The sequence below is a fragment of the Callithrix jacchus genome, chromosome 16, assembly GCF_049354715.1.
Source record: "Callithrix jacchus isolate 240 chromosome 16, calJac240_pri, whole genome shotgun sequence".
NCBI classification, from domain to species: Eukaryota; Metazoa; Chordata; class Mammalia; order Primates; family Cebidae; genus Callithrix; species Callithrix jacchus.
Window position 1 is genome coordinate 45,561,942 of NC_133517.1, and position 24,901 is coordinate 45,586,842.

A 24,901-nucleotide genomic window follows, 5' to 3' on the forward strand; every position below is an offset into this window, starting at 1 on the left:
ATAGACTACCCCATATAGCCTAGGTATGTAGTACACTATACCATCTAGGTTTGTGTAAGTGCACGGCATGATGTTCACATGATGGAATTGCCCAGTGATGCATTTCTCAGACTGTATCCCCGACATTAAGTGAAACATGACTGTATTCTCTACTAGATTGTAGGGGAAAAGAATTGTGTTTAGTGCATCTTTTGGAGAGTCCCTTAGGTGCCTGATAAAAAATGAATTTTTGCTATGTGATACTCTAACTCAGCATGTGCAAATAACCAGCTTGTCAGTATGCCCCAAGATGCTTCCCTCTACCACATCTTACATCTTTCTGTAGTCTTTGCCTTAGCATCTCCCATTCAATAGATGAGGCAAGTAAAACAGGAAACCACTCTTGATGCCTCTTCATCCTTCAAGGTCTATATGCTCTATCTGTAAAATATTGAATCTGCTTTTGATTTCAAGTCCTTCAGCCATTCTCTTAGTTTAGACCCTTATCATCTGGATGATATATGTTCCTGTATTAGCTAGTCTCCATTCTGCCAGATTTGGCTAGGACTGTATTATTAATATTTTCCACCCTCTGCCAGGGAGAATTTTCTAATATGCCAGTTTGCTCAGGTCATTCTTTAAAATCCTTCATTGATTTTTCTGAACATTGTCTCTAGGTGAGAGATCTAACTCCTTCGTGTGGCAAAGAAAGTCTTTAGTGATAGACCCCTGGTGGTCAGTCAGCCTCATTTTTCCTGCACTCTGCTGTGTGATCTGTGTTCTAGTTGTATAACTAACTCAGAGTTCCTCATGTGTGGCCCGAGGCTTTCAAAAACCACTTCCTTTAGTTCCTCAGCCTAAATTTTAATTGACTTCCCTCTTCAGGTATCCTATTCTCGGAGAAGCTGATCCTGATTGGCCAACCACCTCAATCTAATCTGGTTTAAATGTCCCTCATTTGCATTCCCACATGCTCTACTACATCCCCTTCAAAGAGCCTTTCACAGTCTGCTGTAATTGCTGGTTAGTGGTCTCTCTTCCAGTGGACTATGAGCTTCTTGAAGGCAGATGTCACATCTTAATGTTTATTTCCTCAGTGTCTAGCATTGAATCTAGTCTGTAGGAACCAATCACTTATTTGTGGTGTTGGGCAAGTTACATATCCTATCTTTTTAATTGTCTTCATCTAAATGACAGAATTTGTCTTACTGGGTTTTGTGAGATATGAAAGTGCTAATATATAGAAAGCATCAGGACAGAGTCTGGCACAGAATAAGAGCTCCATAGATGTGTTCCTGTCTTATAGTCCATCCCAGGGACATAGAGTACTCATTGAATATTTGTAGAATGCTATGGATTGATAAAGCCAAGAAAGAGTTACACAAATCACCTGAGAGAGAGTTTTAGAAAAATTGTGGGATATGTCATGGTTGCATTCCTATACACCAGGAAATTAGATAATTGTTTGAGATTGTTTTAATTATATAAAAATAACATTTACATTAGCAACAGAAACTACTCATGCCCCTTGGAGAATCACAGAACTATTGAAATGTATAAAAGAGCTAAGAGTAAATGGAAAGATATAGGCAGAGTTTATGGATTTTTAAAAATTAGTCTATAATTCTAATGCAGCTTCAATCAAAGTCTTCCCTCACAGGTTTGTTTTTGTTTTTTTAAATGAGTGGGCTGGGAAAGCGTTCTTCATGGTCTCTCACATTTCTGCCTGTTGTGTAAGCAGAGGCACTAACAACCCTTTTGTTCTGAACTGTCTTTTCAAGGATGTTTGCAATGTAGCTGTAGAAGATAAAGCTGTAGAAGCTAAAGATAGTGTTTCCCTCCAGAGCAAAGGGTAGGTTTGTTTACTGTCCAATCCAATAAAGATAATGTCGCCCAGCAGGGCAGGGCTCCATTATGAACAGTTCAAGTTCCCTAAACTCAGGGTTCTTTAAGTATGATACAGACCAACTACATGCACAGCATCTGCTACAAACCCACTACATGCACAGCCCCTGGTATTTGGGCACCAAGCAGAAGTGACTGAACATGAAACTTAATGCTATTAACTATCATGTAAGTAATTAAGTCCTTTGTCTCAGACCCAGGAGTTTTGTGTCTTCTTCTAGCATCTGTAAAAATGTTCAGGCCAACTTGTTAACTTGTAAGTTGGGTGAAATCTCAGATCTTTTACAGTTCTTGACAGAATTGTGATAAATCTCCACTTGTAAAAATCATTTAGCATATTGAACTACAGTGGTGAACAATAAGAATGTGGTACTATGGTTTCTTAAAAAGCTAAAGACAAATAGATCAGCTATTATTGACAGGAAAGAAATTGATTTACCTTTTCTTTCCTTAAGGATGTTAAATGAGCACCTTCAATTTGTCTAAAGCCTTTCACTTTGATATTTTCCATAACAACTTTCCTTTGCTCTTGTTAGAGTTGAGCATTTCTAGATCTTTCTACTGGCATGTTAAGCTAGCATCTTTTCTGAAGTTGTGTGGTGGGGTTAGCTTTCTTGTTTGTTCAAATATTTGTTTGTTTGTATTAAATAGACAAGGCAGATTTATTTGGGCTCTTTTTTGTGACTTAGTACTTTCCCACTATTTTCTAGGTCTCCTTACCCAGCTCTCTCTGATTACACCAAAGGATATTGTAATTATTTTGCTATTTGTCTATTTTGCATTATAGTCATTTTGATATTTGTATTATAGTCATTTTGATATTTGTCCTAACCTTATTTCTAACCTTAACCCCTGACTGTAACAAGGATAAACACATTATGGTGTTAAATGCAATAGAAAAAAATAATAATAGGAGAAGTGAAAAAAATCCCCAGTTAATGAAGATTATGGAATGCTTATTTTAGTGCAAGGAACAATTCTTTTGAAGGGTAATGGATTTTGGGAGATTAAAGATCGTATAAATAGCATTGATAACCAGTTGTAAATCTAATGAACTACTGTTGAAACACAATGCTCCACTTGTGTCTGGTACATTTTTTTCATAAACACGTAAATGACTCAGGTTGCTTCAAATCCTTTTAGGAAGGAGTTGAGACGTAAATAATACAGAATCAAAGCAGCACACCCAGACTGGAAGCTCTCTTGAGATAATAGATATTGAGGAGTCTTTTTGATTAAAAAAAATGAGGTAATTAGAGAGCACAAAAGTATTTTAAAATGACAGTAAATTTTGGTTCTGAGAAATCTTAAGCTTTAATTCAGTATTTTTTCCCCAACTGATCTTTGATATATATTTGGGAGGAGCCCAGTGATGCCTCAACTGCCTTGCCTTTCCTAAAATTGTCAAAATTCTTAAAATCATAGTGGACAACGTCCAACATGGCTTATTTGGGTCTCTGGCCCCAGTGCACGGTGTCTGGCCAGCCCAGGTGACCGACAACAGTGTAGCCTTGCAGCTGAGGGTTTGTTCTCCTGCAGTCACTGTACACCTATCCCTAAAACATGAGCTGGGCTTGTTCTATAACTTTGTGCAAGTCGAGTCCTACTCAGTGTGTCCTGTGACTTGCTTCTTTTGCTGAATCATTGTTGAGATTACAGTATGTTGCATCTAGCTGTGGTTTATTTTCATTGCTGAATAGGGTTCTGTTGTATGATTATTCCACAATTGACTTATTCACTCTCCTGTTGATGGACATTTGGGTTTTGTCATTCTGTTCTAATATTGACACAATGCAAATATTCAAGAGTTTCTTTAAGATGGGTCACCAAACTTTTTCTGTAAATGGTCAGGGAGTAAATACTTTAGGCGTTACAAGGGCACATATGGTCACTCTTGCTGCTGCTGCTTCAAGAACTCCTTAAAAATGTAAAAGTAATTCTTAGCTGGTGGGCCATGGAGCAGGGGTTGGCAAACTGACCCCTGCTCTCAGATATATACCTTAGAGTAGGAGTGCTTAACATCAGTCATGGACATGTACATTTTAAAGGGCAACGAGAAACTTTTTTCAATGTGGTTATATCAGTTTACTATTCCACAAGCAGTACATGAGAGTACCCCAATGCGCCTCCACACCATAACCTAACATTTCATTTTTTAACTTGCTAGTCTGGTAGATAAGAAATGGCATCTTACTATGGGCCCCAGTTAGCATTTCCCTGACTGCCAATGAGGTAGTCTTTTCCTACAATTATAAACAATGTGTGCTTTCTCTTATGAGAAATATTTGTTTGTATCTTTTGCCTGTTTTTTGTTTGTGCCGTTTGTGTTTTTCTTATCAATATGTAGGTATTTTTATATATTCCAGGGACTATTCCACTTCTGTATGTTTCAGATATTTTCTCTTTTATGTCCTGTTATTGCATCCTTTTGTACACACACACACACACACACACACACACACACACACGCATACACAGACACACACTTCTTTCCTTCTTCCCTAACAGTGAAAGTAAGAACTACTCATGTTCGCCCTGAACTACTTTAACATGCTCCTGTCTGAAGACGAAGAAAATGAACTAGATGACTTCTTTTTACAGTACTCTCAGCAATAAATTCTGATTTAGACTAAATATTCATTATTAAATAAGGTAAAATTATATTATGAAATAGCCTGTAAAAACAAGCCACAGTAAAAGTGTAACTACCTGCTAGAAGAATTAGAATTGTATATGAAAAAGATTCTAAACCAAAAAAACATAATTGACCAAAATGCATGCTATAGTGTTAAGCATTCGAAGACTTCAAATATTGACTGTGTGCTTAGGTTTACCTGACTATATTAACAATTCAGTTTTGCACATGAAAGACTTACTCTGACCAAACAAAACTCAGATTTATTCAGCATTATTTCTAGGTCTGAGGCAGCTGGAGATAGTATAGCCTTTGCTATATACCTCATCTCTGTAAGGAAGTGTCATGTGTCCTTTTCACATAAAGGGAAAATAAGTCCTCACAAAATCCTACATATTACTCTCTGTTGGTAAATTTACTTCTGTGGAAATAGGGTAATGCAGTATTTTTCTTTCCTAAGCAGATTTCACGGTGGGCCAGTGGGCTGTTTTGGACTTGCATATTGAATACAGAATGGACTCTTGTTATTCTAGTAATGGGCTTGGTTGATCACAGAGCACAATGCACCTTTTCATGATTTTAATGCCTGAGTTATTTAATTTTTTGTGCTACTTGTCACTTCACTGTTTAGTTTTCTTTCTAGGGTGCTTTTTGCTGGATTGGCTGTGAGTCAAGCTGGTTGATGAAGCTTAATTTTGCTAAATCTCCAGAATGGCTTGTTAATCCTTATTTTACATTTCACTGAGTACTGTACCATGCAGTTTCCTTCTGTTCAACGACAGAAGAGAAAATGGCTATACGAAGCAATAATGTGATGAATTTAGAGTCTAACCAGAGGAATCACCATTTACTTCTAATTGGCACATGGAGCATAGAATCAGAGCCCTGATTTTTCTAAGAATTATTTCAAGTAAAGGCCCAGCAACCATCTTAATTCACAGCTACTCCTAGATTGTTTTAAAGTGGCTTCATCAATTTGAAGAGTATTTTTATTTATACATTTCTTGCCATTTTTTGTATCTTATTTGACTCTGATGCTTTCAAATTTCTTAACAGTAACTTTTCATGTTGAACTGTAAAAAAAAGAAAATGGACTTCATCTTAGTGTATTTCACGTAGATTTCCATTTACTTTTCACTATGTTTTGTCTGTACATTTTACTTACAACAGAGTGTTGATTAAAGGAAAATAGATGTAATTTTTGGAGCTTGTCTGCTCTGATACAGTGACTGACACTCATAATGTACATTCAGTTCTCTTAAATCCCATAAAAAGCCATTGGGGAGAAAACTTTTGAGATAATATAAATATAATCATACATAAGACCTGTGTAACCACTTCTTATAGACAGCTTAGGAAAGAAAGAAGCCTTCAAATAATTACCAAAGTAGGAAGAAAACTAAAAACCTCTGGTATTAAGGGTAATAATTACAAAATGGCACCCACATAGAAAAATTCCCTTCCTTTCATTTTCTTGAAATATCTTGAAGCAAAAAGTTAATGAACATAATTTGGGTACTTTTAAAGAACTTTTAAAATACATTATTTTAAAATTGACTTTCTTAAGGGTTAAATACATGGTTTTGAAGTTTTTCTCTAGCTACTTTGAAAGTATTTTAAATTGATTTTATGTACACTTTTGCTACTATTGGATGTAGCCTTTTCAGTATAGCAAATGCAGTGTTCTCCATTTTGAGGCTTACTAATTTTAACCTCAAAATGAAATGAAGAATTTGTTTTACTTCCAGGTAGATGGAGTAGACATACTTTTCCCTGTTCTTCCCACTAAGTACAATTAAAATACCTAGACATTGTACATAAAACAAATGTAAAGACTCTGAAAAGTAGAGGAAAGATGGCAGAACATCAATAGACCTCAAAACCCAAGCAAAACGCAATGGGAGTTACCTGGCTTTTCTCCTTTTTGCATCATATATCACAGAGCCTGCATATTCCTTTTTTTTTTTTTTTTTTTGATATGGAGTCTCACTTTGTCGCCCAGCTGGAGTACAGTGGCACCATCTTGAGTCACTGCAACCTCTGCCTCCCAGTTTCAAGTGATTCTCCTGTCTCAGCCTCCTGAGTAGCTGGGATGCGCCACCATGCCCAGCTAATTTTTGTATTTTTAGTAAAGATGGGATTTCACCACATTGGCCAGGCTGGTCTTGAACTCCCTCAAGTGATCCACCCACCTCTGCCTATCAAAGTGCTGGGATTTCAGGCATGAACCACTGCAACCCGACTGAGATCCTGTATATTCCTGACGAAGAAGGCAGCAAGCAGCAAATACCAACAGACACAAATAAAAACAAATAAGTGAAAAATGAAAATCTGTTCTTTGTAACCAGAGGACCAGAAAAGGTAGAGCCTAGCAAAATGGAAAACTTAGATAATAAATGTTGTACTCTAGCCAAGCCCCACAGAAAAAAATGTGGCCTTGCCCTGCCAGCAAAAGCTGATAGGGAAGCCTAGACTTTCACCCTTGCCAGCTCTAAATTGAGGGCTGGGGTGCCTCAGGACACCTCCCCGCTGAGTAGTGTCACAGAAAACCGAGTAGGGAGCCAAGGCTTTCATTTCTGCTGCATAGTAACAAAAGCCTCCACCCCAACTCCATGTAAGTAGAAATCACATGTGGAACCTGGTTTCTACCCTCCCCAACTCATGACAGTAATGAGGGGTCCTTTTCCTCTCTGACTGGGGTGGTGTCAATGGACACCATGTGGGAACCAGTAACACTCCTTCTCCAAGCCAGGAGGTATTGGTGGAGGCCTGGTAGAGAGCCAAGACTCCCACCCATACCTAGCAGTAAGAATGTATCACCCTCAGGTATCAAGGGAGGTATAGTGGGGAACCTGATTCTACGCCAGTAATCAGGCTGACCCAGCAATAATAATACAGTCTCCCTTTCCCTTGTTGAAGTGGTAACAGAGGAAGTCAACTAAAATAGAAAGTTTAAGTAAGATCCAGAGTCTCACAGCATAATACTGAAAACGTCCAGATTTCAATGAAAAAAATCACTTATTATACCAAAAACCATACTGAATGAAGAAAAAAAAAAAAAGGAGGTCAACAGAGGCCAGCACCAAAATGGCAGGGATGTTAGAATTGTGTGCTAAGGATTTTAAAACAGCCATTGTAAAAATGCTTCATTGAAGAATTCTGAACATGCTGGATGCAAATGAAAAAATGGAAACTTCAGCAAATAAATAAGAAACATAATGAAGAACCTAGTGCGCATCTTAGAACAGAAAAATACAGTAACCTAAATAAAAATCTCACTGGATAAGCTGGACAACAGAATGCAGGAGACAGAGGAAAGAATCAGTAAAGAAAGAACCATCAAAACTATTCTGTCTCAACACTGGAGAGAAAATAGAATATAGAGCGTCAAGAACCTGTGGAACTATACTTAACATCTACCATGTGTGTCATTTGAGTCCCATAAGATGCATAGGAAGAGGGAGGGGCTGGAAAAGTATATGAGAAATCATAGCTGAAGACTTGCCACATTTAACAAAAGACTGTAACCTGCAGATAGAAGAAGCTGAGCATAGTAGACCGAATAATGGACCCCCAGCCAATCATATCTTGATTCCCAGAACCAGCGAATCAGGTTCTTTTTTTAACGCGGTAAAAGGGATTTTGCAGAGGTAAGTAATATAAGGATTTTTTTTCTTTTGAGACAGAGTCTCACTCTGTCATCCAGGCAGATTGTGCAGTGGCACAATCTCAGCTCACTGCAACCTCTGCCTCCTAGGTTCAAGTAATTATTGTGCCTCAGCCTCCCAAGTACCTGGGACTACAGCATGTGCCACCACACCTGGCTGATTTTTCTATTTTTCTTAGTTAGGGTTTCACCATGTTGGCCAGGCTGGTCTTGAACTCCTGAGACCTCAGGTGATCTGGCTGCCTCAGCCTCCCAAATTGCTGGGATTACAGGTGTGAGCCATCACACCCAGACAAGGATTTTAAGATACAGCAATTGCACTCCTCAGCATTTAATCCCAGAGGATTGAAGACACATTCTCACAGAAACCTATTCATTAATGCTTATAGCAACCTTATTTTTAAGAGTCAAAACTGGAAATAACCCAAATGTCATTTAATGGATGAAGGCAAACAAACTGGAACATCCATATCATAGAATACTACTCCACAATAAAACAAAGGAGCTATTGATACGTGTAACAGCTAATGTGAATTTCTCAAGAGCCATGCTGTGTGAATAAGGCCAATCCAAAATGGCTACATGTAACATGACTCCATTTATATAACATTCTTTAAATGATAAAATCATACAAATAGAGATGAGATTTGTGGTTGATAGGAGTTAAGGATGTGGTAGGGGCAGGTGGGAAGTGTGTGGGACTACAGAAGGGCAACATGAGTAATCCTTGGTGGTGGAAATGTTCTGTGTCTTCCCCTATCAATGTGTATACCTTAGTTGTAATATTGTACCCAGTATTGCAAGAAGTTACCAGTGAGGGAAACTGAGCAGTGGGTGCATGAGATCTCTCTTTATTATAAGTAACTGCTTGTGAATCTATTGCTATCTAAAATTTTAATGAAAACACAATGCTGTATCATACTATGAAGAACTTTGCATATCCAAGTTCAGAAAGATGTTGGTACGAAGTTGCCACTTCTAAAGTCTAATTTTTTGTTATTTGCTTGGGAATTGGGAAGGAAGGCAAGGGATTCTATTTTATCAATCATATATGTTAGAAATAGATAGTATTTGTTTGACTCCTAAACACCCTGTGAAGTCAGCATTGTTGTAAAGAAGAACACTGAGACACAGGGAGGTGGAATGATTTGCCCTGATGAGTAGGGAGGTCACATTTGGACTGGACAGTCTCGTTCCAATGGCTGCATCCTCTCTTAGTGACTATACCCTTTGGCCTATCTGCAGAGGCTATTAGTATCCAAGTACCTTTCCAGAGCAGGACACTCACCTCAGAAAGTTTAAGCACTTTTCCTAGGTCACAGAGGCATAGATCTGGGACTGAAATTCAAGACCTTTCCTATCAAAATCCCATCCTACTTCCACCTGGAAGAAGCCATATTCCAAATGACCCTTAGACCTGATCCTCAAGCATATTTTGTTTGCCCACTTAGTTCTGGACAGTAGATTTTTCTTTTTAAATTTACATTAGCAGCATATACTTAAACATTGTGAGATATATGAAAATCTAGGTTTTTAGCCTCTCAGGAAAAATAAGAAAATCTGCCAACACTGGATTTACATTCTCAAATTCTCCCAAAGATATAGGATGTTTAGGGAATGCCCTGTTAGAGGAGGTTGCCTTAGTCCTTACCACTCCTTACCCAGACACCATAGCCAACCATAAGCTGGTTTTTATTATTGTGCAGCACTGTTGTTTTTGTTAGAGTAGAGGAAAGGCTTCTACCCACCTCAGTACTCAATCATGGCTTTTATGTTTTACCTTTTACCTTAGCAGTGTGTGTGGTTGTATTCTTCCTGATTATAAACTACTTAAAGTTATATTTCTGAAAATCTCCATTATTAGTGGATTTGCAGTTGTGCTTAAGACCCTAATAGAATTGGAGGTGCTGAAATCACTAGTTCATCCATGAGAGCTAGGCACTAAAACGAAATAGGCATACATGAAGTAGAATACGTCTCCTTCAACATTTCTTAAATTAGAAACTATGAATATTGTGCAGTCACTCTGTTCATCGTTACAATTAACTTTAACATTCCTTTCTAAAGACTTCCTAGTAATTTATCTAGAGATTCAATGAGGTGCTTATAAATTGATTTTGTGCCAGGTGCAGTGGCTCATGCCTGTAAGCCCAGAACTTTGGGAGCCCTTGGCAGGAGGATCACTTGAGCCCAGGAGTTTGAGACCAGCCTGGGCAAGATGGCAAAACTCAACCTCTACCAAAAATTAAAAGAAATTATCTGGGCATGGTGGTATGTGCCTGTAGTCCCAGCTACTTGGGAGGCTGTAGGTGGGAGGATCACTTGAACCTGAGAGATCGAGGCTGCAATGAGCCATGGTCATGCCATCCTACTCCAGCCTAAACGACAGAGTGAGACCCTGTCTCAAAAAATAAATTTTAAAAAAAATTGATTTTGCTTCATGACATGTGGTATGCATAATAATAATAATAATAATTTCTTCTGTGTTTGGCTTTCTACTAAGTGTTTTCAGTTCTATAATTCTAGGCCCCTCCACCCCTATTGATCTCTCTCTTAAGGAGCCCAACTCTGAGTGTCTCTCCTGAGTCTCTTATGCTCAGTCTGAAAGAGTTGACCAAGTAGGAAGTGGAAGTTAAGAATTTCACAGAAGGGGAATTTGCCATGAGGGAAGGGTTAATAAGTTTTTCCTGTTGATGGCCTTCGCGTCGTGCCAGCACTGCGAGTAGTTACAGAGTAGACATCCAGAAGTGAAAAGATTGTGTCTGATGTCAGACTCCTGAGTAATTTGATATTGTCTGAGGATAATAGTTCTGCAAATTATATTACAGTCAGAAGTGTTTTTGTTTTTGTTTTTTTCTGCGTCAGTGGTGTTAGGATGACCTTCCAGGCTGGGCGTGTGATTCCTGAAGAAGTGGTTACTTGTTTGGCCCCCATATTAATGCAGAAATTAGTGTTTGAGCTGATGGGATATAAGAAGGGGAAATCAAGGAATGGAAAGGCTGCTTGGGATGGAATCTGTAGACTCTTCCTGTCTGACCTCTGGTTGCTAATCTATGTTATCTTTACCAGAAGGGGAGGCCTGCGAAAGCTGAGTCCTGGGTGGGATTTCACCAGACAAGGAGATCAGTGACTTCTTAGCTTATAATTCCACTGTAGATGGAACTCTAGCATTTACAGGCAAGTTGAAAGATAAGGAAGTGAGTGAAAGGGTGAAAAATGAAATAAAGATTGAATAAAGCACCTGTACTCTGGAGCCAGACTATGTGTATTTAGTTTCTGCTTCATTCTGCCAGCCAACTGTGTAACCTTGAGTAAATAAGTAACCTCTGAATGCTTCAGTTTCCTCATGTGTAAAATGGGAATAATAGTATTTACCTCATAGTGTAAACAGCCAGTAAGTAGCAGCATCTCTGTACTGGAAAAAAAATTTGTTTGTCAGTTGCTCCTTTTATTTTGTACCTACAAAGTCATCCTAAATAGCCTGTTCCTTACTGTATGGAGTCAGGAACCTAAGAAGAACTTTAGAAAAAATAAGGAAGGATAAAGGAATAGTAAGCAAGGATAAGCAATTGCCTGCATTTGAAACCTTTGTCAATGTGTGTTTTCACCAAAGAAAATGTGTCTCTTTAGAGAACCCATTTCCAACCTTAGGTGATTTTTCAGATTCAGTCCGTGCACTAAATCCAAATCTTCTCATTTCCAAAGTAAATCTGTTCATGACTTACAATATGTTAGGAAGGTCTTTGGCCATGGTGGAGAAAGCCTTAGTTCTTATCCCTACTTAACTAGGGGATAGAGAAGAAAAACCTTCAAATTGCAATGAAATCAATTGACCTCAATTCTTTTGAGATATTTTCTGCAAAATATCTATAGTAATAGATTTTAGTACTTTTGCAGTTGATTTTATTAAACAGATTAAAAGTATAAGCCCACGTATCTCAATAAACATGTACACAAAAAGTCACATACAACTAACTACTTCAAACCCAAAAACTCTGGCACTGAAGGAGAAGAGCTAGCAGACACCTTCTATGTATTTTCCTACTTCTGTACCTATAGACATTTTCTGAGTACATTTATAACAATGACCATGTCGGAAATAATATTTTTGAGTTCCTGGATTATTATTATTATTATTATTTTTTTGCGATGGAGTTTTGCTCTTGTTGCCCAGGCTGGAGTGCAATGGCTCAATCACGGCTCACCGCAACCTCTGCCTCCTGGGTTCAAGTGATTCTCCTGCCTCAGCCACCCAAGTAGCTGGGATTACAGGCATATGCCACCATGCCTGGCTAATTTTTAATATTTTTAGTAGAGACGGGGTTTCACCATGTTGACCAGGATGATCTCGATCTCTTGACCTCGTGATCCACCTGCCTCGGCCTCCAAAAGTGCTGGGATTACAGGTGTGAGCCACCGTGCGTGGCCCCTGGATTTTTATTGATCCATTTCATTTACATGGGTTTGATTACTGTGGGCTGGAGAATGGTAGGCAGAGTAATACACAAATTGAACAACATGGGAGTCCTGTTTCAAGGAGCTGCTCTTTCAGCCCCTGACGTGGCTCTTTGAAATGGATTTATGGATGTGGGAGGAGCAGAGTGAATCCCGGGAAGGATTCATGTGGCTGAGGGGAAGTTTGGGACTGTGAAGAGGGCATGAATGAACAAGAGGGTAACATCTCTTGAAACAGCAGAGTGGCATGAGGCTTGCCTGCCCCTTGTTCTTCAATACCTTTTCCCCACCTTCCCATTCTTTCAGCAACTGCAGACTTTATTCTGAAGTGGAGGATTATGGCGGTGGCTTAGGAAGGGATAAGGGAAAAAGGATGTTTCTTTCTCCTGCCTATGCCTCTTTCTCCTTACTTCTGATCCCGCCTTGTCACATGGAGCTGACTTGCCCTCTGGATTGCCAAGTGGAAGCCAAGGAGGAGAGTTCCAGAAGTACCAGAAGAAAGTGCGGCGGCTTTTATTCCTTCATCTTTTCTGGTCTCCCTTACCACTTACTGCACTTCTTTCTAGGTCCTGCGGGGAAGGGGAATCTGCAGGAGGAAGGTGCAGGCTCTTTTCTTGGTCCCTTTCACATCCCCTTCCTCTCTGTCTCCTCCTCCAGCAGGAGCCCCTTCTGCCATGCTGAGGTGTGTGTAGGGTGGTGATGAGGGCTCCAAGAGAAAGGAGGTTGAGAAACTGTAGCTGGATGTTGTGAGTGAGGGAAGGCCTAAAATTATGAGAAGGGTGATCAAAAGATCCAGCCCTTGGTCTAAAATGATCTATGGTTGAGAGAACCAGTTTTAAGATTTTTTTTTTTTTTTTTTTTTGGTGACCTAGTTTCGCTCCTGTTACCCAGGCTGGAGTGCAATGGCGCGATCTTGGCTCACCGCAACCTCAGCCTCCTGGGTTCAGGCAATTCTCCTGCCTCAGCCTCCTGAGTAGCTGGGATTACAGGTGCGGGCCCCCGTGCCCAGCTAATTTTTTTTGCATTTTTAGTAGAGATGGGGTTTCACCATGTTGACCAGGATGGTCTCCATCTCTTGACCTCGTGATCCACCCACCTCGGCCTCCCAAAGTGCTGGGATTACAGGCATGAGCCACTGCGCCCAGCCTGTTTTAAGATTTTTATACACAAATTAATAAAGCAGTAGATTCTGACTGACTGAGTGTGCCTTGAAGGATGAGTTGTAATTGGGCAGGTGGGAAAGGAGAAGAGATCCTGGTCCCAGCAGAAGTGACAACTTGGTAGCATCCAAGGCAGGAGCCATAGATTCAGATGGGACCCATACATTAGTGAATTGAGCCTGGGGATCTCTAAGCTCTCTTGGAAGATCAGTGATTTGGGAGAGAGGTGTGTGAAAACAACAGTGCTGTGCAGTGACGAAAGATAGCTGGCACTTGGCTGCAGTATAGGAGACAGTAGGGAGTGGTAAGGATTGTGGCAAAGAGAGAGCACATGCATCATCTCAAGAGGGAGAAGTTACTGCTTTTGGAGAATGTGGGAATGTGAGCCCAGTGCTGGTAGATTTTATATTCCACTTCCCACATGTTAAGCCCTATTCTAAGTGCTTCATATACTGACTTAACAACCGCAAAGATGCAGTAAAGGTTTTCCAAAATCTGATGTTTCACCTAATTCATGTTAGCTTCCATGGTATGAGTTCAGCAGCATATTCTTTTTCACTTTTCCCCAATGATGGGATGATGTTGTCTTATGAAAGCCGTGCTTTGAGACATGGGAGAGTGCTTTTAAGTAAGCCTGTCCCCTTCTGGCTCTCTGATAGGGTGGTCTCTCCCAAGGTTTATTTAGGAAGTGGTAGAACACAGGTCAGTCTGTCCTTATCTCTAACCAATCTAAACATTTCACTTTCAGCAAAATTTTTATATTCTTTTCAAACCTTTACTCCACATCTTGCATTATTGATTTGATTAATCTTTGCTGTTTTTAAGGCATATCTTCTTCAAGACAGCATTTTTCTTTTATATCCAACAAATTCCTTTCAGATTTCTAAATATGGAAAAAGAACTAAGTTGTAGACAAAAGTACAGCCAATCTCTTTACACCTGGAGGGGTTGTTTTTTCCATAAAAGTCACCATATGTTAGGAGGGTGACAGTTGGTATTTAAATGTGAGTGAGGACAGTATCTGCCATATACAGACTGATTAAAGTACATGTCAGCCCTTTCTGGCTTTGGAAAACATTGAGGGTACGACAGTGATGAAATTGTAATATTTACTACTAACTACTTTTCATGGCTGAAGTCTAGTGGAACATGCTCATAATCTAATTTCTCTAATTTCTCTAATTAGAAATTAATATGTCCTATTCTGTGGTAGGAAGTATATAATGTGGCTGGACTGGCAAGGTGTGCATGCAGGGAACTGGTTTGAAAGATGCAATGAAAAACCAACCAGTGAAAGATGCAGTATCAACAGCAACTCAAAGAAGTTTTTAAGAGTTTTTAAAAAGGTTCTATTTTTTTTTCTTGGAATACATATCCTTGAGGGTTTGTATTATATTCATTTGGCTGGAATCTAGAACTCCAAGGCAGAGCCATATATAAACCAGGACTAGGAAAATTTAATGAAGTAGGGAAAGAGGTCAGAAGTGAACAACGGCCGGGGCTGCATCACTCAACTTGAAACGTGCAAATACACAGGGATCCAGAGCTCAACTGAAAAGCATAGTATCCAGTCCAGCATGCCATCACAGCGTGTTCTCTCATCTCTGGCAATGTGCAGTGAGCCAGCCCACTGCTGTAATATCTTTCTAGATTTTTGTGGGTGGCATCTTATAAGTATATTCAAAATGTGGAAAAAATAAAGACCTCTGAGGCAAACAAATATTACCAGTATTGCAGTGTTTCCTGTGATCTGTGGGTTGTTATTAGTTACAGTTTCATTCCTACTGGCCTACAGAAGAGAATGCAAGGAGGAGTACTCCTGAAATAGAAGTAGCTGTAGAACAGTTTCATTCCTACTGGCCTACAGAAGAGAATGCAAGGAGGAGTACTCCTGAAATAGAAGTAGCTGTAGAAGGTTGGAGTGGAGAACAATGAACCCCAGGTCAGGATATGGACAAGCTGACAAGTCACTTCGCCTGTCTGGGTCCCAAACTTTCTCAACTGTAAAATGAAGCAGTTGAACTTGATGATTCTCTAGTTGGTGCCTCTTAGACTTTAATGTGCAGCCTGTTAAATGTGCAGATTCTGACTCAGTAGATCTGGAACGAGGCCCAGGGTTTGCCTTTCTAACGAGTTCCTGGGTGATGCCAGTGCTGCTGGTCTGCAAATCAAACACTGTTTAGCAAGCTCTGCACAATTTCTAAGCTCAAGCTTCCATTAGCTCTACGTTTCTATGAACATGCAGTCATCTGACATTTTAGAAAAGACAGGAAGGTTTCATGAAACATGCCTACCATGGTATTAATTGTTCTCATTCTTCATAATCATCTTCATCAAAAACTCTTTAAGTGTCTAATTATGCATAACAGTTTCCCATGCTTTACCAAAAGAGCTAAGTAGATTTGGTCTTTGCCTTATCAGACTTGACAACTTAAGACAGAGAAATATGTATAGAGACAGTAATAAATATTGAGGCAGTAATAAATATTGGGTGATAAATGTTCATCCAGATACAGAACACATGAAAATAAAAAGACTATATATTTAGATGGGCCCTAGGATATTTATTTTCTTACAGCTTGTCTTCCTTTCAAAATCTGGGAAACCGAAGAAGTTGCCCTATAATTTTTACATAAAAGCAAAAGGTTTCTCTTTTTTTTGCACATGGGGGTTGGAAATAGGAAGATCAGTTTCTGAGGCTACCTTTAATGTTGTTGTTTGATTTATTTTGGCCTCACTGACTTAAAAAGAAATATTTTCTCAGCCCTGAATGCCTAACCCTGATTACCATATGCAGGTGCCTTGGCTTGACTTTATGCTTCTTGGCACTGTGTGTGTACATAGGCTTATTAAATTAACCTGATCTCCTCCTACCCAAGGATCTTAAGCCCATCTAGTCACCCTGACAGTATCCCTGGGAAGCAAAGGAGGCAGGGCTAGATGTTGTTATCTCTGAATCATGGGCTGTGAGCTGATGCCAAGAAGGAAACTTGTGTGTCCAAAGCCTTGTGATAATTCACATGGGAAGCTTTGGATTTGGTTCTCTTTCTTCTGTGCACATTTGTGTTTGCTGAACTGACCTGAGGACTTGATCTGCATTGGTGTGGGAAAGGATCAGATAAGAGGTCATTGCCGGCATTTTCTTCTGATAGGAGAACAGGTTCTATTCCTGGAGGCCAAGTCACCAACCAACAGAGAATGTGTTCATGTACCCATGGTAAGGAGCCAGTTTGTTATAACCATATCACAGGTTAGCAGAATAATGCCAGGATGGCTGATTTCACTGATTACTCTAGCTTAGCAAGAGCTACAAGAATTATCACAGATATAGAAAATGGTCACGTCTAAGCAAGGGTCTCTGTGTCAAATATTAACCAATAGTGAGATTAGAGACCCTTGTTTATACTTTCTCGATTCAAGTAGGCACATATAATATTTAGTCATGACTACGTGTATGCTCGGAGATGCAGGAATCCAGAGGGAACTGTGTGTGCCACGCTCTCGGGCTTCAGCTCTGTGTTATCTTGTGTGTGCATGAGGAGCCACTGTGGAATCAGGTGCACTTGGCTTTGAAACTTGGCTCCACCACTTATTGCTCTATTACTTCATCTTTCTAGGCCTCAGTTTCCCCATCTGTAGAATGAGCATAACAATAGTATGAATCCCATAGAATTCTTATGAGTATTGCATGAGATGAGGATGTATGGAATGTGTAGTATGGTGTCTGCAAATAGGACTTGATAATTATTGTTAATCATAGTAAAACTCATACGTGACAGCATCTGAAATCATTTGTCTTGAAAGAAGCTAAAGATTCTAAATTAGACCGAATGATCCATGATGGCCGATCGCTAACATCTCAGGATTGCAGCTCCCAGTGAAACCTCAGAGAACAAGAGGATGCCACACTTTCAGACAAATTTTGGTCACTCATGGAGCAGAAGATTCCCAGTGGAGGAGCTCCACGGGTCGTCAGCGCGACTCTTGTGGCCGGTGCAGCAGCTTCACCGGCACCTCAGCGTGGCAGCTCTCGGTGCAAAATAAACGGGACTGGTTCCCCTTCTGACCAAGGTTTGGAGGAGCCACACAGGTCGCCAGCGCAACTCTTATGGCAGGCGCAGCGGTTTGCCAGCACCTCAGCGCAGCAGCTCTAGGTGCAGAGTAAACGGGACTGGTTCCCCTTCTTACCAAGGTTTGGAGCTCCGGGAAAGCATAGTCACCTATTACAAACTCGGAAAGGCAGAGTTGCCTATTACGGATTCAAGAAGGAAGCCAGACTGGAGATTCCAGGGCAGAAAAGCACCATCAGTCTTAACGCTGCTGTTTTGGCCAGTGCAGTGGGTTGCTCATATTTCAGCCCTGGGAATTAACTTGGTCATCCACTCAGAGACCTAATTTGAAAGTTGGTAATTACAAAGACGACAGGTGGATAAATTTACAATGATGGGAAGAAACCAGCGTAAAAAGGCTGAGAATACTCAAAATCAGAATGTCTCTCCCTCTAAAGAGGATCACAGTTCCTCATCAACAAGGGAACAAGACTTGATGGAGAACGAGCGCATCCCAATAACAGAATCAGGCTTCAGAACATGGATAATAAGAAACTTCTGTGAGTTAAAAGAACATGTTGTAGCCCAATGTAAAGAAACTCAGAACTTTGAAAACAGGTTTAACAAAATCCTAATGAGAATAGACAACTTAGAGAGGAATATAAGTGAATTAATGGAACTAAAGAATACAATGCAGGAACTCCAAGAAGTATGCACAGGTTTAAACACTCGAATTGTTCAAGCAGAAGAAAGGATATCAGAGGTCAAAGTCCAACTTAATGAAATAAAACGAGAAGACAAGATTAGAGAAAAAAGGATAAAAAGGAATGAGCAAAGTCTCCAAGAAATGTGGGACTATGTGAAAAGACCAAATTTACATTTGATAGGTGTACCTGAATGCGACGGAGAGAATGAATCCAAGCTGGAAAATATTCTTCAGGATATTATTCAGGAAAATTTTCCTAAACTAGCAAAGCAGGACAATATTCAACCCCAGGTAATACAGAGAACACCACAAAGATATTCCTCAAGAAGAGCAACCCCAAGGCACATAATCGTTAGATTCACCAGGGTTGAAACGAAGGAGAAAATACTAAGGGCAGCCAGAGAGAAGGGTCAGGTTAATTACAAAGGGAAGCCTATCAGACTTACAGCAGATCTCTCAGCAGAAACTACAAGCCAGAAGAGAATGGGGGCCAATATTCAACATCCTTAAAGAACAGAACTTTCAGCCCAGAATTTCTTATCCAGCCAAACTAAGCTTCACAACTGAAGGAAAAAGAAAATCTTTTATGAACAAGCAAGTACTCAGAGATTTTATTACCACCAGGCCTGCTTTACAAGAGCTTCTGAAAGAAGCATTACACATAGAAACAACCAGTATTAGCCTTTCTAAAAATATACCAAAAAGTAAAGAGCATCAACATAAAGAAGAATTTACATCAACGAATGGATAAAACAGCTAGTTAACATCAAATGGCAGTAATCCTAAATTTAAATTGACTAAATCCCCCAATCAAAAGATACAGCCAAAACCCAACGGCTTGTTACATCCAGACCCATTTCACATGCAAGGATACACAAAGACTCAAAACAAAGGGATGAAGAAAGGTTTACCAACCAAATGGAGAGCAAAAATAAAAAAATAAATAAAAAGCAGGAGTTGCAATTTTCATATCTGATAAAATAGATTTTAAAGCAACAAAGATATAGTGGTAAAAGGATCAATGCAACAACAAGAGCTAACGATCCTAACACCCAGATACATAGAGACTTAGACTCAATGAGACAGAAAATTAATAAGGATATCCAGGACTCAAACTCAGATCTGGAACAAGTGAACTCAATAAATATTTATAGAGCTCTCCACTTTAAATATACAAAATATACATTCTTGTCAATACCACATCACACCTACTCATAGGTTTAAATGAAACATTGATTGGCCATTATTAATACCCATTTTTTTTAGAATAAAGTAACATTTCTGTTCTCTTTTCCTCTTCCTTCCTCTCCTTCACTCCTTTTTTCTTTCTTTCTTTCTCTCAAAAAAAGAAAAAAAAGAAATCAACTTGTAGACCTCTAGATCCAGTTCGGCAATGTCTCTCTCATGGTTTGATTTCCTTCCTTCCCTTCTCTCCCTCCCGTCCTCCCTTACTTCCTCCCTCCCTTCCTCCTTTTCTTAAAAAAAAAAAAAAATTCTAAATTATTTCACATTGCAAGTGTTTATACAGGAGGTTGTGTCTGAGCTAATGAAAATGTCGCACTCTGATTATTAGGAATAAAGCTGTTAAGAAGGCAAAGCAAGCCTCCCTTAACTAGAATCACCCTCATCTTTCACTCCGTAATGTCATATACAACTGTTTTCTCTTTTTTATAAATTATAAAGAGGTAAGTCACTCTACTCATACTAAAAGATACAAAACCCCAAACACTTATTATAGCAGGAAGCTAAACTTCTAAAAAGCCACAAATGGCAGAACTATACATTTTGCATTCATGTCTTGAGATAGATCTGTATGGGCACATAGAATTACACAGGCTTTACTGAGGACCCTAAGTATCTGGTTGCCTTCTCTCAGGAAAATTAGAGTGGAGACAGGTATCTGGAACCTGGTTGTGGGAAGTAAGGAGATGCTCTTTGCCTACAGACAGGGAGAGAAGGCTAACCAACACTTGAAGGGTCAGTGTTCTTTGGGAAATGGAATTTTAAGCCTGCTAACTATATCATAAGACTGCAAGGCCGGACAGAACTAGAGCATGAGACAGCCGAATGGAAACCCAAAAACCAAATGAGCGATTTAAAGTAGAGCTGTTTGAAGGGGAAGCAGAGCCCCAGGGAATTTCCTAATCTCAGAAAGCTATTCACTAGCGTTTTTTTTTTAATAGGGTGTCTGTGGCTTCTGGTTGCCTGCAAATTGAGCCAGCATGGTGCAGATGTGATAGTGGTTTAAGGCCGTTTTCCCCCAAATTTAGTGTGAATCACCTGGGGATCTTGTTAGAATGCAGAGTCTGATTCAGTAGATCTGAGGTAGGGTCTGAGATTCTGCTATTTTTAACAAGTCCCCAGATATTGCAGAAGCTGCCTGTCCTGGGGCCACAGTCTTAAGTAGCAAGTGTCTAATCCACTCTCTCCCCAACCGTTCCATTCTCTGATCACCACTTCCCATCATCTATCCCATGTACCCTAACTCTAACCATTCATGGCCCACCAGTATTCACCATCCAGTGATCTTACTAATTTTCATGATCTGTCACCCTTTCCTGTTCTTTTTCCTAGTTATACAGCTTAGATTCCATGATCTCATGTTATAATTTTTCTTTTGCATCCATCCTTCGGTTCTTTTCTGCTCCCTCTTTCCTCATTATCTTCACTGGCAAAACCCCACCCTGCATAACACAGCTCTCTCCCCATGCCACATCTTCACCTACACTGGTGAATGAGGCTGAAGGAGTACACGTCACCGTGTTCACAGGTGTCACTTTCATCTCAATGGACCCCTGTGCCACTATTCTGTTCACTCTTCCTCTCTTCTGGATCACCTTCTTGTACCCTCTCCTCATTATCACAGCTGTTCTGCCAGATGATGGGTTTGTTTACTACCTCCACTAGGAAGCTCCATGAGGGAATTTTGCCTTGGTCAGTATCGGAACCTCCACCTAGAATAGTGGCTGACACATGGATATTCTCCTTAAATAAAGTATTTGGATAGATACTAGCATGGGAGGTGGGATTATGTTAGGACAGAATCAGAAAAAGCCAACTAGGAAGAACTGCATATCCATACATGTATTTAAAAAGCCACTCTGGGTCTTTTTGAATAGAAAAGGCTAAGTAAGATCCCTTTTGGGGGATGCTTTTGACCAGAATGTGCTCAATTTACCAGAGATTGCTGAGCCCACCAGGCCCTTTGGGGATCAGGAGGGGAAAGGACCAACATCAAATTCTGTCTGAGAATTCCTGTCCCTTGTCTCATTTGATGCTCACTTTGGTAGTGTAAGTCAGGATTTAACTTACAGACACCTCTCTGCACTCCAAAACTTGTCATCCTCACTTAGGACAGTAGCAGAATTGTAACTGGTTGCATTTCACAAATCTGCAGGCTAACTATGCCTGATTTGCTGTGGTTTGAGGAAAAGAGATATATCATGGCCATGCCTGGGACTCCATGTGGGCCAGTCATGGTGAAAAGAACCACAGGACTTTTAAGTTGTCAGTGGAAATGTCCTAAAACGTCACAGAATGAAGTTGATTGCCATGAAAATGTGCTGTGCTGGTCATTCTCAAGTAGGGGAAGAGTCAGGTATTCAGTCTACTTTTGGAAAGGTGTGGCTAGCAATGCTTATTTTTATTTTATTGTGAAGAGTTCTGCTTTTAATAACATTGTCAGCATGCACTCAATCATTGCCTCTCAAGGTTTTGAACAGCTGTGACACAGAGGGAAAAGCACAGGGTGTTTTGTGAGTGTTGGATAAAATAACTGACCTCATGTGAGGCCAAGAATACAACAGGGACTTTGTACATGCATCCATTCCCTCATCTATGCCCTTTCCAAGGGTCCTCGTCTGTACTACTGTTTTTCTGCATGGTATGGAAGTTAAGATACACACATGAGAATATGTGAGTATGTGTTTGTATTTAAGAGATGCTCTCGCTCTGACACCCAGGCTGGAGTGTAGTGGCACAGCACTGTAGCCTCAAAATCCTGGGCTCAACCAGTCCTCCCACCTCAGCCTCCTAAGTAGCTGGGATCATAGATGTGAGCCATGATGTTCTAATTATTGTGTTTTAATAAGTCATCATTCATCTTAGACCAGTGATTTTCAACTTGGGGATGATTTTGCTCCTAAGGGAACATTTGTCAAAATCTGGAGACATTTTTGTTTATTATAACTCAGGGCAGGAGACGCTAGCCCCTCAAAACAAATAATTCTCCAGCCCCAAACGTTAGCAAGGCCAAGGCTGAAAGCCCTGTTTTAGCACATGGCTTTCCACTGGTGTTTCTAATTATTTCCTATTGGTCTCTAAATAAAGGAAGGAGAGGATTAAGAAGGATGTGACTGCCTGCTGACACAATGGGGCAGGAGGTTGGGACAAGTTGGAGGACCCACCTATCAGGTGCCAGGATTCACCAGCTCTTTACAAGCATACTACAGTTTCCAGCTTAAAAACAAGTGCTTCATTAGATATTTACAAGCACACTAAAGTTTTCAACTTAAAAACAAGTGCTTTATTAGATATACTCACTAGCAAAACCCAAGCCCTGCATAACCCAGCTCTCTCCCCATGCCATATCTTCACCTACACTGGTGAGTGCAGCTGAAGAAGCACATATCTCAGTGGGTCCCTATGCCATTCTTTATTTGTTGCTTAGCCTGTAAAACAGACAGGGTGGCAGAGGCATGGAGGACTCAGGAGGGCAGTGAGGATGATGGGATGACACTGAACAGGTTGGGCACATGATGGGGAAACTGTCACAATGCCAGGGGCTTGGGTTTTATCCCAAGGGCTGTGGAGAACAGCACGGATGGGGCCCTCCAGAACCAAACTGTCCTGCTCTTTTCTGTACTTTATGCAACCTGTTCCTACTCTCCCCTGATTCCCTATGTCTCTCTGTATTGTGCTACTTACTTGTAACTTGGGCTCCTTAACTGGGACTTATTATCTTGCCTCTGTATACCCCTTGTACATAGTGAGGAGATTTATCAGTAAGTGCTTATTAAACAGATTTGGCAGTGTTTTAGACACCACTAGCAGCCTCTCAAAATAATTGTTTCTCCACTTTTGAACGGGTACTATTCCCAAATACTTATTTCCGATGCAGTTATTTAGAGCTTGCAATGCATTCTCCTGGTTTTGTAAATGATAGGTTTCCAGGCTGGTAGGGAAATTTCCCAGCACCCATAGTGTTGTTGAGCCGTAATGTTTAATAATTTTCCTAGCAAAAGGCCAAGAAAAGAGATTTTCCATTGCCTTTCTTTGTTGCATGTGGACTCTTGGCAAATGTATTCTTTACCATTTTACTGCCCTTCCTGGCATGGAACTTTCTCTCGCCTTCTACTGCACTTTTCTCTTGGTAATTGTATCCAAGTGGCTCTTAGACCACATGGGTTAAGAGTCTGGGGATTCATGTCTTGATGGCCACTGTGGAGTTTGGTACTGGAGCTTATAGAAGGATTATCACCTTGCTTGTTGTCAGCTTGACTATTTGGTCTTTCAAATGTTGCTTTGCTTTTTATTTCTTCTAAAAAATAGCTCTTTCTTCTCTCTTTTAAACTTTATCAAAAAAGAAAAGAGAAAAGAGGATGCACCAGTTTCCCTTAGTGGGTATTTTTCCTGAAAAAATCCAGTCTCATTATTAGGTTCATTCTCTACCCATGCTTTTTACTTCCACTTAGCACATTTTCAGATGTCTACTTAAATCTACAGTTCCACAAAAACAGAATTTTCAATTTGAGATTACATTCCTCAAATTCTAATCACACTTATTCTTGGAGAAGTGATCTATATAAGTGATAATTTTATTTTTAAGCATAAGAAGCCATGCTTACAAAAATACAGCATATTTCAAGATGAAGACATTAAATAATATAGCTAAATATAACAGTTATCACGTCTATACAATTTTGTTTCACCTTTTTTTTTTTTACTGACAACACTGTCATCTTCTTGAGGCATGCAACCAATTTTGTTTTTGCTTAATCCATGTACATTGCACATGGGCTCTAGGGGTCTGTGTTTGGGGTGTGCAGGTGCAGTGCTGGTGATAACCCCAAGTCACTGTCAAAACTGGTGCAAATGAGGTAGAAGGCAGCAATGAGTCAAAGTGTGAGGATAATATATTATCACATTGATTCATGTTATCATTTTTACTTTTCTACATGTATAAAATTAGGGATAGCATATAGTTCTGGGTATTTTAAGAGCAAGTTTTAGCTTTTGATTTTTAACATTCTTTTCTTATAGTATTAAGGCAGTAAAACCTAATTAAATAACTGTTTTTCAGTTGCTTACTATTGGCCAAAACTTAAATAAGTAAATGAAAAGATT

General features: G+C 39.9%; 1 protein-coding gene across 2 annotated transcripts in view; it reads left to right on the plus strand.

Annotated features, from left to right (window-relative positions):
* PAG1 (phosphoprotein membrane anchor with glycosphingolipid microdomains 1) overlaps positions 1–24,901 on the plus strand; it is a 150,789-nt gene that overhangs the window by 20,397 nt on the left and 105,491 nt on the right. The gene's annotated exons all lie outside the window — the stretch shown is intronic.